This window comes from Symsagittifera roscoffensis, chromosome 8, assembly GCF_963678635.1.
Source record: "Symsagittifera roscoffensis chromosome 8, txSymRosc1.1, whole genome shotgun sequence".
NCBI classification, from domain to species: Eukaryota; Metazoa; Xenacoelomorpha; order Acoela; family Convolutidae; genus Symsagittifera; species Symsagittifera roscoffensis.
The window spans coordinates 25,942,422-25,961,766 of NC_087069.1; the positions used below are offsets into that span (position 1 = coordinate 25,942,422).

Consider the following 19,345-nt stretch of genomic DNA (forward strand, 5'->3'; position numbering starts at 1 on the left):
TTGGTTGCGAGAATATCATACAATTTTTGTGAGTTGAAGGGAGTTTAAGTTAAAATAAGTAAACAAGTCAAAAAGCTGCACTTTTGCAAAAAAAAAAGAACCACCTATAACCTGAAGAAAGATTTTGTACCAAATTTTCCGGCTATCTAGAGTTATTGCTGACGAGTTGGACGAGATAACCCAGGTTGAGGACTATCCAATAAAAATTCCTATCATACAATTTCGTATATGGAGTCTATGTAAAATATGCTTATGATACAATTTTATAGAAGAAACTTTTATGACAAGCCTTTTTGTTCCGACTTTCGATAATAAAGTAAGGGAATAATTGTGCTCGGGGTGGTTTTTTTTTCTTCAGACAAATTTCGACTTTTTAACTAGCCATTTTTGACGGAATTTTTTTTATATCATTCAAAAGGTATTGTTGTTCTGAGCTTAAAACTGAAAAGATATTTCACCTGTGATCTTTTTTCTTAAGTTATGAGGGTTTAAAGATTGCCATTTTGGCCAATTTGGGACAATTAACGCGCGATAAACTTCGCGCTATTAACGCGTAAGCGAGATTTAATCCGTCTTAGAAATCGTTCCAAATTGGTTGAACGAAGCTTATTTGCCATAATTGACTTGTTACAAGGTGCAAAATTTATCCTTTTGTACTTAAAATGGCGTGTGGGGGGATAATTTTCATTTAAAAAATTCAAATTTAAGAAAGAAAAGTTTTCATTTTGTTTCATTTCATTTAATTTTTTAAATGTTATTACTGCTCCATAAACATTAAAAGGCGGTCGGAACATTCAGGGCTTCGCCCTGATACGAGCAGTCTTGTTTTATTCGAATTGTTTTAAAACTCAATCAAACATGCTCAAACAAAAAACATGAGAGCAATTTTGTCATTAAACAAATTGTTTGAACAAAAAATTGACTGCTCTTTATACAATTTTGTAAATGAAAATTATATGGTCTGCATTTTTTTTCTGGTAAAATTTATATTTGAGGTAAAAATTGTTCCATCCTTTTTGGTTGCAAACTTGCTTCTCTGCTTGATTAAATATTTCACGACAAAAAAGATTTTTTGTGTTTATAACTTAGTCCAGGTTGAATTTTGTGCCCACAAAATCCCAAAAAATGTGTGCCCAAAACGCCCTTTTTCTCAACCAGCGAAATTTACTTGCCTTACTTGCCTAACTTTTTTTGCTTGGCTAAATCATCACATGCAGTTTATCTGCATGGTAACTGCCAGTTTCAATCTGACTTTTTTATGACAGAATTTTGATGTTCAGCGTGTTTCGGATGAAACACATAATTGAAAACAAAACTTTTTTGTTTTTTCATTTATGGAAAAATGCTTAGCATACTATTTCATAGAACAGAAAAATGCTTTTGCTTTTTTCATATAATCTTTCTGATAAAAAAGTGTGAAAAAACCTTGTCATTTAAACCAAAATGTGGTAGAAATGCTGAATATATAATTTCATAGTATAGAAAAATGCTTGTCATGCTTTTTTTCATACTCTTTCTTAGGTCTATCAAATAGATTGAATGGTATGACAAGCATTATTGCCATTTTTTGTCAACCCTGGAAAACTTCGTTGTTTCTAAAATAAGAGCAAAATATAGACTAAAAAAGCATATTACTTATTTTTGTATCATATCATGTGATTTTTGAATGAACTCAAGCTAATTGTTGTGAAAAAGACAGTAAAACTGCACTTGTTTTTCAACGTACACACAACTTGGTTTATACTAGTGGTGATTTTGAGTTTTCAAAGACCTCGGTTATGACTTCAAAGTCTTCAAAGACTCCGTTTAGCCGAAAACTTCGGTTATGAATGAGAGCAACTAGAAAGAAGCTGTCAACTCTTTTTTCTTCCAAGCGTAGATTAAAGTTATGATAGCTTCTCCTTTTGGAAACCAAAAATGTATCTAATGGCTTTGAGAGAAATTAGGAACTCTAAGCAAACGTTGGGTCTTATTTGAAATTAAAAAAAAACTGAGCGATTGAAAAAAAATTGTAAAAAAAATGAAAAAAGAGCCCTTTTTAGCGGCTCGAAGAATCAAGTTTTCCCAAAGTCAATTTATGTCAGTTTTTTTCGATGCCATTTTGATTCATTTTTGTTACATCCGCGAACAATTTGAAAAGGTAAATCTTCAATTTTCTCAATTGCTGGACAAATTTACGTTCACATTGTATCACATTGTATCACGTTCTTGTTCTGACTACTTTCGAAGAAAATTGAGGAATATTTGTATTCGGGTGGTATTTTTTTGAGACAAACTTCTCAATAAGTTTTTTACAGTCAAAAAGAATTGTTCTCTTGAGCTCAATTTTGAAAAGACATTTCGCCTGAGATTTTTTTATTGTAAACTTATGGAGATTTAAAGCTTGTCAATTTGAGACAATTAACGCGGGGTATTTTTCATGCCATTAACGCATCAGCGGAGAAATTTTTCCGTCTTAGAAATCGTTTCAATTTGAGTTAAAGCTTGCTCTTTGGTCTATTCAATAGTTTGCTATTTGCAAAACACATCACTTTGTACTGTACTTAGCGTGTGGGGTCGGGGTTTCTTAAATAAAAAAAAAACATTTTCTAAGTTTTGCATTTTTTTGTCCTTTTTCAACGATTATTTTAACTTAAACTACTCCATAGAAATGAAAATGCACTCAAAATGTTTACCTAATCTTTCTGATACAAGCAGTCTTGATTGTTGTCAAGACGATTTGTTCCACGCTTTAAAAATCAACGCTCAAAAGAGTTTCCACAAAATGCAAAACAAAACCTGGATAGTCGATTTCTCGGGTAGCTTGCTTTATTCACAGGATCAATAAGGATATCTGGCTTAATTTGCTTAAAATTGTACGAGACATCAAAAAGGCGTTAAAACGATAGATCATTTGCTCCATTCGGATCATAATTTGGGCTCTTGAATTTGCTTGGCAAGCAAAAAAATGGAAGGAAAGATGAAGCAATTAGGAAGGTAAAATTCTTCCCCATTGTGAGTTGTCAGAACAATTAGAAGTTTCATGTTATGGCGGCACCTGGAGTGCTTCAAATGTAGTTATACATGGCTGAAAATGTTTTTGTTCCGACTTTTTAACTAGCCATATCTGACGGAATTTTTAAAAATCATTCGAAAGGTTTTGTTTTCTTGAGCTCAAATTTGAAAAGATAATTGACCTGTGATCATTTTTCGTAAAGTTACGGGGGTTTAAAGATTGCCATTTTGGCCAATTTGGGACAATTAACGCGCGATAATTTTCGCGCTATTAACGCGTAAGCGAGATTTAATCCGTCTTAGAAATCGTTCCAAATTGGTTGAAAGAAGCTTATTTGCCTTAGTTGATTTGTTACAAGGAGCAAAATCTATCCTTTTGTGCTTTATATGGCGTGTGGGGGGATGATTTTCAAAAAAAAAATCCAATTTTTAGAAAAAAAATAATTTTTATTTTTTTCTTTCATTCATTTTTTTAATGTTATTACTTCGCCATAAACCTTGGAGGGCATTCGGAACATTCAGGGCTTTGCCCTGGTACGATCAAGCTTGCTTGTTTTTGAAAAATGTCGACACATTTTCTTTGGAAGTTAGACATCATTCGTCAGATGTTAAACCAAACAAGATTGCTCGTATCAGGGCGAAGCCCTGAATCTTCCGACTGCCTTTAAAGGTTTATGGAGCAGCAATAACATTTAAAAAATTAAATGAAATGAAACAAAATGAAAACTTTTCTTTCTTAAATTTGAATTTTTTAAATGAAAATTATCCCCCCACACGCCATATTAAGTACAAAAGGATAGATTTTGCTCCTTGTAACAAATCAATTATGGCAAATAAGCTTCGTTCAACCAATTTGGAACGATTTCTAAGACGGATTAAATCTCGCTTACGCGTTAATAGCGCGAAAATTATCGCGCGTTAATTGTCCCAAATTGGCCAAAATGGCAATCTTTAAACCCTCATAACTTTAAGAAAAAAGATCACAGGTGAAATATCTTTTCATTTTTAAGCTCAGAACAACAATACCTTTTGAATGAAAAAAAAACAAAATGAAAAAAAAATCAAAATTTTGAAATTTTTTATGAAAATCATCCCCCCACACGCCATATAAAGTACAAAAGGATAGATTTCGCTCCTTGGAACAATTCAATTATGGCAAGTAAGTTTCATTCAACCAATTTGGAATGATTTCTAAGACGGATTAAATCTCCGCTTACGCGTTAAAAGCGCGAAATATATCGCGCGTTAATTGTCCCAAATTGGCCAAAATGGCAATCTTTAAACCCCCGTAACTCTACAAAAAATGATCACAGGTGAATTATCTTTTCAAATTTAAGTTCAAGACAACAATGGCTTTCGAATGATATTTTAAAAATTCCGTCAAAAATGGCTAGTTAAAAAGTCGAAATTTGTCTGAAGAAAAAAAACCCACCCCGAGCACAAAAATTCCGTTACTTTCGTATCGAAAGTCGGAACAATAAGCTTCCAGCTGCTCTACTTTTCTGGAGCAGTATAAAAATCGTTTTAATTCAGTATGAAAATTTTCAAAAAAAATTTGCTGTGCCGTGTGTTACAGCTTCGTATGTGGCATCAGGCAATGTATAAGCTGTTTTTATCAAAACAGAAAAAGACCTGATTCCGATGAAAGAATTACAAAAAAATTCTACATCAATTACTTGAATTCATTAAGGATCCCACAATTTACAAAATTTTTATTAGCTCTTCCGTTTCTCTTCCTCCTTTTTTCCATTGATTGAGTTTTTTTTCCCACGTGGTGCAGTAATATTATTTATCTTAAGCTTGATAAAAACACTATAAAAGGAATAAAGAGTTTCGAGTACAAACTAAATTCAAGATACGGATAGAAAAAAGAGGAGCGGGGACATTAAAAAAGTAGAGCGATAGATTTGATCAATCATAATAAGTAATTTATCCAACAAAATTATCTCGTCGGTATAATTTTGCCCAGAACATCTTTTCAACTTTTTGAGCATCGAGGCACCAAGAGCTTGTAGAATTGTGGATTCTAGCTGAACCGCACAGTCCAACATCTTTGGGAAGTCCTGTTGCTAAAACCTCAAACTACAGCTTCAGAACATAGTGACAATTGTTTCGAATCAACAAGAGCAAAATGGTCAAATCAGCGATCTTGAGATGTGTTTAATTGAATTGTGCATGTTGAGTTATGGAAAAAAAGCAGGAAAGGAAAAACGAATGCAGCGAAAATACTGACTTTGAGGTCGGACGAATTGCAGAGGCGACTGAAGAGGTAAAAGCAAACTACGCGGCAGATAAGGTTAAACCTCAATTTATACTTTCTTTACCCTTTCGGTGCTTTAAGACTTCATGCAATTGGCGTTTTAAGCGGCTAATATTTGCCAGTAAACCCACCCAATCTCCTAATCTAGCTAATCAAACACATATCATTAGGAATGTAATATTGCACTTTTTCTGAATTTTTTCCCACGATTCTCAAGGGGTTAATAAGACCCAAGCCTAAAACACTTCACTTTTAAATCAGGCATGGCATTACACCTTTTTTTGAAAATAATTCATTTTTGAGTAGTTTATCTGAAAAATTTGATGAAGTTGAACACGCAACATTTTTCATTTTAGAAATTAAACTGATCGGGTGGCGAACTTCGATTCTACTAAAGTCTTCCAGATGCAACTCGCAATGTTTCTAATGTTGCTCCAACAGCATTACGAGACCATTACAATCAAACCGCAAACCAATAATTTCACTTTCAAGATTTAAATTACCGAATGCAAATTCAGTTCATCTAAGAAATTCTCAAAGGAGTTCATCGTCGACTTTCAACGACTAGCTTCTCGAGCGATCCCCGATATACTAGCCAGGGACAGATATCCAGCGGCCGACAAAAGAGATGAACAACCTCGTCGAGCAAGGTAAGCCTTCATTCAAGGAATGCCAATAAAAAAAACAAAGACTGAAAGAAGTGCCCGAAGGAACAGTTGATGATTTGGGGAGAGTAATAAGAAATTTGTGGATTATGAATATATATCCGGATGAATTGTTTCCTGGAGCAATTCAGCAGCTGTACATTGACTCCGACGGTGAAGTTTTGGTCAAGATCAAGAAAAATTTCCCAAATGCCTGTAAGAAATGGTTCGCATACCGACCCAGCAACAGTTACCGAGGCCAAAACACCAATACAGCTCATATCAAGTCAAAGAGAAACACAAGCCAAGAAACAACAATCACTACGATGGAAGCAACGCATACCACTAGTGGCCCAGATATGGCCGAAGCTATCACAGATCGAATTATGCCTGGAATTGAGGTGGATCTCGTTCTTCTCACCCCAACCGCAAGTACTTCTGTCGTTGATGTGGACAATACGGACATACCCCTATAACTTGTTGCAACGTCGAGCAAACGCAAAATGTAGGACATGAAATCACCTACTTTATATAAACCTGAAGTACGTTTATTATACTCTTTGCAAAAGCCCGACAAGTACTGTCCTCTAACGTTAAGTATCAGAGTAGGATCGTTCTGTCTCCAGGCACTGATTGACACAGGAGCCTTTATAAAGGCAATATCACTTGACCAGTATGCACAAATTCAGCAACAACCATCTCATGCAATTCTCAGCAAATCGCCTGAACCCTCATTCGAAATTTGTGTCGCATCAAAAGAGCTGATTGAAATGCTTTTTTTTTGTAGCAAAATAAAACTTGAATTAGCAGTAGGTTCTTTCTCTGAAGAGTTTTTGATTCTTTACAAGATGAAAGATATCTTGCTCGGAATGACTTTCGTGTAAATAATCATGTATAAATCGATTTTAAAAACAGCATTCTTCCCATGCGTGAACTGGCATTTCTGCTTAATCAATTTAGACACTCCCATTCTCCCATACGTCTGTCAAATGACATAAAAAAATAACCTCTTCTTTGATAGAATACAAACACTAAAACCTTAACAACAAACATTTGTAAGAGTTATAGCAGATGAACCGAGACGACTAAAGCAAGCCACAGTCGTGATTCAACCAATCGCACTTAATTATAACAATAAAGTTAATTATAACATCTGCCCAAAAACTTTGATAGATATGTTCTGAAAAAAAAACGATGAAGTCTATCTGGGAATTATGAACATCTCTAACGAAGATGTAAAAATTCTGCAAGAAAATTGATTACAACCTTAGAATTATGACCCCGGGTTGACCAAATGTGCAACCATACGTCGCACCATGCATGGTTCCATGGAAGCCATGAAAAATGGCGCGACGTATGGTTGCAAATTTTTTTTTATGATGGTGACCTCAAATTAGACAATATTGATACTTTTACCAGGGCTGTTAATAATTTATATGTCACCATGGATGCTTGCAATGTTTGGTTACTATGGTTCATGCATGGCGCGACGTATGGTTACTATGGTATCATGCATGGCGCGACGTATGGATACCATGGAAACATATATGGCGCGACGTATGATTAACAAAGAACCATATTTGGTGCAACATAGAAACTGAATAATCAAATAAATTCCATATTCTCGTGGGCATCCAAAAAGTGCTCTGAACGACCTCAAACACGTTGGTAGTAAAAATCTTTTTTTTTCCGCCGTTCAGAGCAAAAATTTTGTTCCCAAGCAAAGCACATTATTGAAAAAAGTCCAAATTTCAAAATATCTTGTGGTAATCGGACACGGTTTGTTTAAAACAGAGTTTTGTTTGTAATTCGTTTCAAGAATTACCAAACAAATTAATGAGAAAAATTTTAAGAAAACTGAAAATGAAACATTTTTCACCAATCTTCACGCATTTTTTTTCCAAAAGTATGTTCTCAGCTGACCCCTCAAAATTTGAAAATGCAAATAAATCTCGAAGTATACAAAAATTTCGTCAATTCGGTTGTGCTGTTGCCTGCTCTATTAAAGTTGTTTTTGTAAGGAAACATCGTTTCCATAAATAGCGCCATTTATGTTGCGACGTATGGTTTGCTTGGTAGAAAAAAATTAAAGTCTAATAAAAGTGTATTTTGCACTACAGATACTTTTTCTCAGTCATTTTTGTCAATTAACCTCTATTATACGAGTTTCTAGAAAAACAAAAAATATGGTGAAAAATCTCTTCCATACGTAGCACCATATATGTTGCGACGTATGATTTGCATGGTGAAAATTTTTGATATTTTACCAACAGCTTGCATAACTACGAGAAACCGTTTTTTTTACTATTTTACTCCGTTAAAAAGCTATTTTGAGGGTTTTCGAAACCAACGTATGTGCTACGTAAGATTAGTCATTTTCCATGCAAATCATGCATGGATGTGCATGGTTGCGCATTATCTTCTATGGTGGGCAACCCGGGACCCCACAAAAGACGCAACATCTCCTCCCAATTGATCCAAATCTAGTCATATCTGGAAACGAATCTATTGAACAACACCTATCACAAATAACCTAAGACCAAAAAACACTATCCTACCAAACCCATTGAAATCTAGCGCACAAAAATTCTTAATAAAGTCTGGTTTCGCAATTCTGAAACGTGCCGAAATGCAGTCAATTAAAAAAGATAGCGGCGAAATTCTACCAAAACGCTCAAGAATTTCCAGAAAACGGAGAAAAAACACCATCCTTCTCCAAAAGTATTTTTAAAAAATATATAAGCAGATTCAATGGGACAATACACATCTAACAGAAATCGAATGACAGGAAGTGAAGGATGTACTCGTTCAATATCATGATATTTTTGCAAGATATCGCCTCGGCGTGGGACGAAATGATCTGTTCAAATTTAAAATGACATTTGAACATGACCATCAACTTTACACACAAAGTCCATCAACTCCCATATATATCAGAAACGAGCTGCAATTTGAAAAGACTTTCTGCATTATTATGGCAATTTGACAACACTGCCCTTCTCAAAATACTCTCCAAAATTTTTTTCTCAAATAAAACCATCGGGTAAGCTCACACTCTTCATGAATCTATGGAAAATCAATCACCGTATATGAAGTGATTACGACAATAATGACGTTCCAATTTGAGCATGATCTGACGCCTTACTTCTCGCTGCAAATGGCGGACAACCGATCATCAAAATGTTAGCTTTAAACTTTGCTTCAAGAACATACGCATTCCAGAGAATGGCCCAAGGGCTTGGCAGAGCTCTTAGTGCATTTTCACCTTTTTTTGCGACAACAGTTGGACGAATTCATCGTGACTGGTAAATGTTTCCAATACGTCGACTACGTAGGAACAGCTGCAACAAATAGCGAGAAAAAGATTGCTAACTTGACCGAAATATTCAAATGCATATGTGAGGGTGGCCTAAAACTGAGTCCAAACAGATGCGAATACGGACAGCCGAAAGTATCCTTCCTGGGTGTAGTACCGCAACTGCTCCTGCATTTGCAGTAACCATTTTATAGCCTTGGCCTCATTACTGATATTGTTCTCTATAAATTATATTATGTTATTATTTGATTCAAGGTCAATCATGTGTGACCTTTGTTGTTTAATGAAGAGATTCAGTTCTCTCAATTGTAGCAACGGCGTACAGTTAGCCACCGATCTCAGGCTAGTCATAAAAATGGTTTCAACATTAAATTAAAATCATAGAAACCACTATTATTTTCAACGTCAAAACACACGAGGTTCTATCCGGTATCACATGGCGCAGCCAGCAGTATCCGGTTTTATGTCTCAAGACAATAGGACAGATACGGGAATTCCGGTATTCTGGGCCTCTGCAAACTCAGACCTACCGTGGAGTTTTGAAACATGGTTTGACCAATTCCTATTAGCTGTTACGGTCAAGGAGAACGTGGAACCAGAAGTAATGTAAGAGGAACCAAAAAAAGCACTGGAAGAACCTCTACCAATTCCTGACCCACCGGTAGAAAACGAAGATGCGCCTGCAGTAGCAGAGAGAGAAGCTCGGAACAGATTGGCACGGGACAGAGTCATTCTAGAAAATGAAGAACGGGTTACGAGAGGACCTAAAGTAGGACACAACGTATTCTATCACGAAGTTGGAAAACGTCTGACATCACGACTATTTCTCTCCTTGGGCTAAGAAGGAAAAAAAAAGTTTATACAAAAGTATCCGCACACCGAAGTATCAAAACTCGGCTTTCGGGAGACAGTGCGATTAGCCAAAATCTCATTTGAGAAGACAAAATGTATTACTTACGAGAGATATAAATTGTTTACACGATCTCATGAAACGAATGAAACTCTTGAATCATTTCATGCGGCATTGACTTCGCAAGCAGCAAAAGCGGAGCTGGGAGGACTTGAAGAGGAGTTGGTCAGATTTTTATTTATATCCCGGATGCGGAACGTTGTTCTTCAGGACACGTTAACTTTTGAAACATTTACTCCAGAAGAAGTCTTAAAGCGAGCAATAAAATTTGAACAAATTAGCAAACTACGCAAGCATTTCAAAGGTCTTAAGCGAGTACTAAACATTCGGGACTATTTTAAAGCACACAAAAGAAAATAAAACAAGAACCAGTTATGGCAATTGGAAACAAGGGGTATAATCCTAGACGACAAGGTCAGAATCAGAATAAAAGGAAGAATTATGAAAACAGAAATACTACAAGACCTAAGGGAGATCAGAAACAATGTAAACGATGTGGTAGAGTGTTTGGAGAAGGACACCTGAAAACCTGCCCGGCAACGGTTAAATCGTGCAAGAATTGTAACAAACCCAATCATTTTGCAAAAATATGCAGATCACAGCAAGTTAACGAAGTTGTAAGCAAAAATTCTAGTTCGGAAGAAGAATGTAATTTTGATTCCTGTGACGAATTTGAAATAATGGCGGTAGAATAGGATTTAACCTCAGTTGCAGCAATTGAGCAATACATCAACAAACGAGCATAAGCGAATGTTTACGCAGAAGGAAACGGCGAGGAGAAAGAGAAGATTGCAAAGTCCGAGACCGTGGAAAAGATTGAGGTCCGAATTAACCCACAATCTCACCAAATTAAAGCATTGAAAGCTTTGGTGAAAATTGATAGTCATATTTTGAATATGACTATAGACAGGGGTAGTCCAGTATCATTTTTGAATTGGGCAACAACAAAACAAATTCTGGAAGGACCCACGAATTCAAAATTTATTTCTGAGAGAAGCTTAACTTGTCCGCACAGTTTGTGGATTACAATAAACGTCCTATTTTGATACTAGGAGCGTAAAAGCGAATCTACGTTCGGCTGGATGGGAATTGCACGGAGCGCCATTATTAGTCACGGAAAGACGTATGCGGTGCATACTAGGATTAGATCTTCAAGGAAAACTGGGGATTCTCACTACTCAGAAACCAGCACCGACACGAATATCCAGGTTTGACGTGCTATCTTTTTGATAGACAGGGGGAGTCGAAAAATCATACTCTGTATACAAAATTTAAATATCCATTATGTCCGATCCAAGAAAAAGGTAGAAGAATTCCTATACATATTCAGAATAAAGTACAGTCAGAGCTTGAAAAATTGCTAGCGGAAGGACGTATTAAAAAAATGGATAAGTGTACAAGTGATTGTTTTATTGCTCCAATTGTCATCACGGTTAAGAAGTACAATTCAATTAAGTTAGCCTTGGACGCGAAACCCATCAACAGACAACTGTATAAAAAAAAATATCAGATGCCAAACGTGGATGAACTGATAGATGGGGTTAGTCAAATAATCACTGCGACAGCAGAAGGCACACTGTATTTCACAGTGTTGGATTTAAAGTATAAGGCTAACTGCGGACACAGCGAAACAATGCAATTTCAACATCGTAGGAGATCAGGCAACGGGAACGTATAGGTTTCTGACAAGCTTTTACGGGCTGGCGGACATGCCCGCTGAATTGCAAAAGGCAATGGACAGAACATTGAATCATCTAAGAACACCTTTTGCTTCCTAGGTGATATTTTAATTGTCTCGACGGGGGAAGACAAGGATCATGAAAAATTGGTTCGAAATGTATTACAGAAGTTGGATGATGAAAATCTTGCGTTAACAATTTCAAAATGTGAATTTTTTGAGCCGTCAGTGAATTGGCTAGGCCATAATTTATCGGCAGAAGGTATACTACCAAAAATTACGAAAACTGAGGCCATTGCAAATCTTCAACCTCCCAATTCGTTAAAACAACTTAGGTCGTTCATGGGTAGCATTAATCATTTATCTAAGTTCATCCCGAACGCGGCTAGTTTAACAAATAAACTCCGACCAGTGTTGGAAAATGAAAAATAGAAAATGAAGAATATTCGACTACCAGTGAAAAAATTTGATTGGGACAGACAACACTCCGTAGCATTTGAGGAGATAAAAAAAGCAGTAGCCAATGTCGCTTTGTTAAACTGTTAGAATCCATCAAGAGAAACTCGGGTAAAGTGTGATGCCAGCCATAGTGGCCTAGGGGCAAATCTTGAACAATGGTCAGATCAAAACGAATGGGTACCGATTGCATTTGCATCTCGGTATCTAAATACTCAAGAAAAAAAAACTCTACTAAGGAACTCGCAGTAGTTTGGGCTGTAGTTTGGGCTGTAGATAGATTTAAACATTACTTCTTGGGAAATCGGAAATAGATGAAAGATTTGTAGTGACTTCGATTGAGGATTTTCATAAGGCGCTCGACTGTTTGAGCAGTAGGCTTAGTGATACGGATCGAAAGATTGATGTTAATATTCTAGATTATTCCTGAACAAGAAGCGATATTAGCCACTGTAAAGACAACTCATCACATGGTCGCTATGGCGACCAGTTTATTCAAAACTGGACAAAACTCGACCGGAACGAAAACGGTCAAAGTTCACGTTTTCAAAGAAAACAGAACGAGAAAAACACTCTAAACAAGATCTCTCGTACTAAACAGCTGGGTAAGAATTCAGATTCAGTTAGAAAACATGACAAAAAATCTACAAAACAATCAGCGATCACTAGGAAGATGGATAAAAGCCAATCGGGGTCAGGCAAATCAAAGAAGATAGTTAAGATAGCGAACAGACAGAATGAAGAGAGGGAAGAATTGACAGGGCAGGTGACGGAGACAACTTTTTCAAGGACCAGAATGGTGAAAAGAGGAGCGTGCAGCAGACCCGACGCGGACACTTCTGATTCAAAAATACGACAATTTGAGTGGCGAGCAGTAAATAGGTACATCAAACCTAAAGGCCAAAGAGAAATTTCATCTGCCAGCCCAGTAGCAACGAAATTAAGTTCATTTTGGGATCTCATGGGGGCGGAGAAATCCGATAACCCAAAAAGCATGCTCGAACTCGAAGCGCGGACAGTAATGGAAAGCAGTGGAAAACGAGAACAGGACTTTGACACAAATGCGCAAGGGGACAAACCACCGATAGTGGAAGTGGACCTTACTGCTGAAAGTCCGTCGGAGAGCCCAGAAGTCAGTGTGATCGGGAAGAAAAAGACAACTCACAACTCCAGGAAAGACGAATTTTGTCAAGCTGAGACGAATAGAGAAGAGAGTGTCGACAACCTCACCAAGTTGTTCGATGAAAGCCTGTTAGCAGAGTTAATTTCCGAGGATCCCTGGATGTCTCGGACACTTCTGATTCAAAAATACCACAAATTGAGTGGCGAGCAGTAAATAGGTACATCAAACCTAAAGGCCAAAGAGAAATTTCATCAAAACGAATGGGTACCGATTGCATTTGCATCTCGGTATCTAAATACTCAAGAAAAAAAAACTCTACTAAGGAACTCGCAGTAGTTTGGGCTGTAGTTTGGGCTGTAGATATATTTAAACATTACTTCTTGGGAAAAGAATTTGTTATAGCAACAGATCACAAAGCCTTAACGTCTGCATTGGGGGAACATAGGTCGAATAAAACGTATCAATCTCGACTAACTAGGTGGGTGGATTGATTACTACCGTATCAATTTAAGGTCTTCCTTATACCTGGGAAGGATATGGGTATAGTTGATTACTTTCGAGAGAGCCCAATGGAGAACCATGGCCTGAATCGGAAATAGATGAAAGATTGGTAGTGACTTCGATTGAGGATTTTCATAAAGCGCTCGACTGTTTGAGCAGTAGGCTTAGTGATACGGATCGAAAGACTGATGTTAATATTCTAGATTATTCCTGAACAAGAAGCGATATTAGCCACTGTAAAGACAACTCATCACTTGGTCGCTATGGCGACCAGTTTGTTCAAAATTGGACAAAGCTCGACCGAAACGAAAACGGTCAAAGTTCACGTTTTCAAGGAAAACAGAACGAGAAAAACACACTAAACAAGATCCCTCGTACTAAACAGTCGGGTAAGAATTCAGATTCAGTTAGAAAACATGACAATAAATCTACAAAAGTGTTCGCCTATATTGATCAGAAAATATGAAAGGAGGAAAAATGGAAAGGCCCTCAAAAAATCACTAAAGGGAAAGGTCACATCAGAAACGCCTTCTAACGTCAAGACAGCTGCTGGGGGCCATCTATAGAAAAACTAGCAAACTGGCAAATTCTAAGTGATAAATTTTTAGAAAACTCTGATCGCTTTGATAAAGAACACCTGAAACGATCTGCGCTCACTGCTTCGCAACTTAAAAGGCGCATTGACCAGTCCCGAGATGGACTGAAAATTGTCAGAAAAGAACAAAATAGTCGAGATGTGAGCCCTCTGATCAAACAACAAGTTGACTCAACAAAGGATCGTGCGAGAGCTTGTGCATTAAAGGAACTCATAGAGGCAAATTCCAGGTGGAACCAAACCAGACGGGACACATCTGCTAATGATCTCCGGCGTACAGTGGACGAGACAAGTACGATTAACCTCGAGTTACGAAAAGAAATGTTGTATTCTTGGGAGCGTGTTTTATCGAAGATAAACCAGAAAATAGCGTCAGTCAAAGCCAATGGTCGCCTATATTGATCAGAAAAGATGACAGGAGGAAAAATGGAAAGGCCCTCAAAAAGCCACTAAAGGGAAAGGTCACATCAGAAACGCCTTCTAGCGTCAAGACAGCTGCTGGAGGCCATCTATAGAAAAAGTGATATTGCTAAAGCCAAGGTCAACATAAATTGGACCATCGTCGTTCTCCGACAGGGGAAGAGCCTAAAAAAAAGCAGCAAAAGAAATCGCAACGAAAATCTGGCGAACAGGAAGAAATTGAGGATAGTGGGTCCGACGATGATTTACTGCCACAGCAGAAAACTCTGGATTCAGAGGAGGCGAAAAATAAACTCCAGGACAGTCCGACAGTGGTTACATCAAAATATATACTGCAAGGTGGTGGTATAAACCTCGCGGTCAAAAGTGTCAAACCTAACATGGCCGGACCCTTCACCAAGCCGACTAAGATAAAGTGGGGCGGGGAACGAAGGATTCGAAGAAAATAAATCCAAAAACCCTAAGAATAAGAGCGCTGCTGCAGCAGAAGAAACTCAACAACCACAAGCGAGTTTGTCAAGTTCCCCGGTGGTTCCACAATCGACTTCAACACCTCACAGCAATACAACTGTCAAACCTAAACAAATATTACGTAACACATCTCCGGAAACCATTTTAGACACTTTCAACAGTAAAGATTTAACAGCGGATTGGAATCGAATGGCTGACCAATTGCTTGAAAGGGGAGTACAGCGAGCGGCGGCAGATATATTGATTTCAAAAGAGACCACGGGAGAAGATGAGGATTCTAATAATCAACCCGATTTTTCAGACGAATCAGAAGAGGGAGAAACGTCTGTGCGCAGAAGTGGGAGGACGAAAAAAGGACCCAGTAGATACGGCGACCCGATTAAACACTCTGTAAAGTCAGTATCATACCAAAATGACCTCTTAGATTTGAATCAGGCCGCTTTAGAGGCATACAGAGTTAAACTGGCAACTTTTAAACCCGATGCGACGAATTCGGTTGAAACAAAATTTGGTTTACCGGAGAAACATCTTTTTAGAAGAAAATTCGGCAGTGAGGCGCTTGATATTAATCGGTCCTTTAGCGCAGAGTGGCGGGTTCCACTACAATTCGAGGAAGAACGAGGAGAAAGAAGGGAAATGATGAAACCAATTCAATAGTAACAAATGCACAAGGGATAAAAACAAAAACTTATTAAACTGAGTATTAAAACTCCTATGTATTATTAAAATTTTTAAAGGTAGTATAAAATTTTCTTGGTCGATTGGGGTATGTGGTACCGCAACTGCTCCTGCATTTGCAGTAACGATATTATAGCCTTGGCCTCATTACTGATATTGTTCTCTATAAATTATATTATGTTATTATTTGATTCAAGGTCAATCATGTGTGACCTTTGTTGTTTAAGGAAGAGATTCAGTTCTCTCAATTGTAGCAACGGCGTACAGTTAGCCACCAATCTCAGGCTAATCATAAAAGACGGTTTCAATTTTAATTTAAAATCTTAGAAACGACTATTGTTTTTAACGTCAAAACACATGAGGTTCTGTCCGGTATCACACTGGGTATTACTATCACCGAACAAGGCATGTATCCAAGGAGAGAAAGATTGAAGCATCCTTATGACGTCTCTGATTACCAGATTACCGCGAACAATTTAAAAGATACACCGATTCATCGGTTTTTTTTTTCATTTTTACAAAAAAAAATTTCTTAGACTGGCCGAGAAACTCCTTCTTTCTAATCACTACTGAAATGGAATGAAAATGACATCCGAGACACGCTTATTGAAGCTATGGATTCCCTTCAGTTAGATTTACAAGTGATTCGTCATCTCAGCCTTCGATTAAACAAAAAAAGATCTTCAATATGTAGTTTTGGACGATGCATCCTTCTACGCAGCCGGATATGTAATATTGTTTGAAAACTACACGAAAACAGCCGAGAAAAGATCAAAACAGTACGAACCTTCAAATTTTGGATATCGGGTTTTCCAACCAGTCAACTTAAATCATCGATTTGTAGACAAAAATTTTTAACCGTACATTTCGCACTTAAACATTTTGCTTACGTAATTTGGGAGGGTAAAGAAACACTATTAATTCTGACCAAAAACAAAAGCCTCACTAATTTTTTTGAGAGCAAAACGTGTCCCCACGTCATTCTCGAACACAGTAGACTATGTCTTATCGTTCAACTTTGCTTTGGGGCAGATCCCATGCAGAGCAAATCTGACAGCTGATTTTTTTTCAAGACTCCCTATGGCAAAAGAATACAAAATTCAGCTTAGATTATTGGACATAACACCAGCAATGGAAGTAATTGTCGATCTCAAGGCTGATGACCCAGAGAGTTCTTTACAGGTGCTAGAACCACGCACATCAATCAGCACTGATTTTCCGTTAGATCAGAATACTTGTAAGTCTCTACCAATATCTGTTAGGCCATGTGATTCGACCAACATAATCTGTGCTCTGGCTCAAGTGAACCCGCTAGACCATATGAACTGGAAAGAAAAAAACAAACCCCTAAACATAGTGCATGAGCAGGTTCAAAACAAGACCAATAATTTTTTTATTAACTGGCTTACAAATGGAACTCCAATTAACTCTCTTCTTGCCGACCTTGAAAGCCGTAAAGATAGTCAGCAACTCTCTTCAGTTATTTCATGATATAACAATCTTAACAGAAAATTTTACGACCACACTGGAATTAATTTTTTTTTACAATTATTCATCCCAACACAAATTCGCAACGTACTACTCGTACATACCTAAAATCATACTGTCGGACAAAAGAACTTCTTTTACCTGAGAAGTTCTTTTGTCCGACTGTCGGACTTAAGTCATTTTGTCGGACTTAATGCAAAAGCCTACTCAACTTCTTCAAAATCAACTCAAATATGAAAGTTTAAAGTATGTACAGACAAACGGCTTCTTCGAGCGTCATAGCAAAAACACAGAACTAACTATGATCGAAAAAGCAAAGCGACACAGTTGGAGGTTCATAGCTATCGCCTAATTTTGATTCTAAGGTCACGAAAGATATTACAGAACTTTAAAAAAATAAAAACAAATGGTTATCGTTATACATTGTCGAATCGAAAATAACAAACAGTATTTATATCATCCGAAACGTTAACACGAATCTCACCCAGTGTGATCACATTTTGGATCACATTTTGGAAAAAAAATTGATTAGCCGATCTCTCTGAAAGAGATAGCACCAATTTTCAAACGATTTCTCAAGCGCAAAATGACCAAACAGAACCTGATCTTTTTGATAGCATCTTAGAAAACCTAACTGAAACCCAAAGGTGCCATACACATTTGACTCAAATAACTGCCTGAAGGGTCAGAATCAACGAACAGCAGAATTATGTGTTACATGAATACATTAAAGAGCGAAACAAGGATCGCCAGGTTCGAATTGATATAACAGATCTTGAAACCGGTTCTTTTATAACTGAATTTCAAACATACTTCTTCCCTGAGAAGCATCAGAAGAGTGCATTGAAGTTCTGAGATCAGTACAACCGAGCTGGTATAAAACTAACCACTTACCTCCTTATAACCTTCGAAGATGAGATCGTTTGAGATCGTTTGTCTCCAATTTTTCACGTTTGCTCCACTCATCCGTGTTTTGCATCTAAATTTACTTGAAAAAAATTGATCAGAAATTTTTCTTGAATATTTTTTCTCGTGATGTTTTTTCTTATTACGCGAAACTTTTTCTACCCTGTACACAGTTTTCGGTTTTGCATCGAAATCAATTGATCAGAATTTCACAAATTGAAACGTTTTCTCTGGTTTTTATCCTGTAAATAATTTTCAGTTTAATTATGATAGAGTGATCGCTTGCAAAAAATCCAATCCCTTGAAAGTAATACACCGAAATCTCTAAGAAAAGTTTAAAAAATATAGGTAAGCGATTCAGAACGATGTTGCAGTAAGTTTTTAAACAAGTTTTATGATTAATTTTTTGTAAAATCTCCCCCCGTTCATCGTTTTAAGAAACAAATTTAAAAAACGCTAAAAATGATTTTAAAAATATTCCAATTATGGCTGTTTAATCTTACAAAAATGAAGCGAGCATACTTCTTGGTAGAAATTATGAACTGAGCTTTTTAATAAACTGTCTTAGAAAACATAACTGAAACCTCAAGACCCGATAAATATCCGACCCAAATGAATTCGTTCAAGAACGAAACAACGATCGCCAAGTTCGAACAGATATAACAGATCACGAAACCAGTTCTTTCATAGATGAAGTTCAAATAAACTCTACTCCTGAGAAGCATCAGAAGAATGCATTGATGTTGCGAGAACCGAGCTGGTATGATTCTAACTGTTTACATTCTCATAACCTGCGAAGATGAAATCGTTTGAAAGATGTTCGCTTCCAGATTGATGACCCAGAGAAGACTTTACAGGTGCAACAACCACGAAGACAATTGGCCTCTTTGAGCGAAGCCATTCTT

The 19,345-nt window shown here is 37.1% G+C and overlaps 1 protein-coding gene across 3 annotated transcripts in view; it reads left to right on the plus strand.

Annotated features, from left to right (window-relative positions):
* The window catches only part of LOC134853411 (serine/arginine repetitive matrix protein 1-like), a 458,950-nt gene that overhangs the window by 400,475 nt on the left and 39,130 nt on the right, over positions 1–19,345 (plus strand). The window lies entirely within an intron of this gene.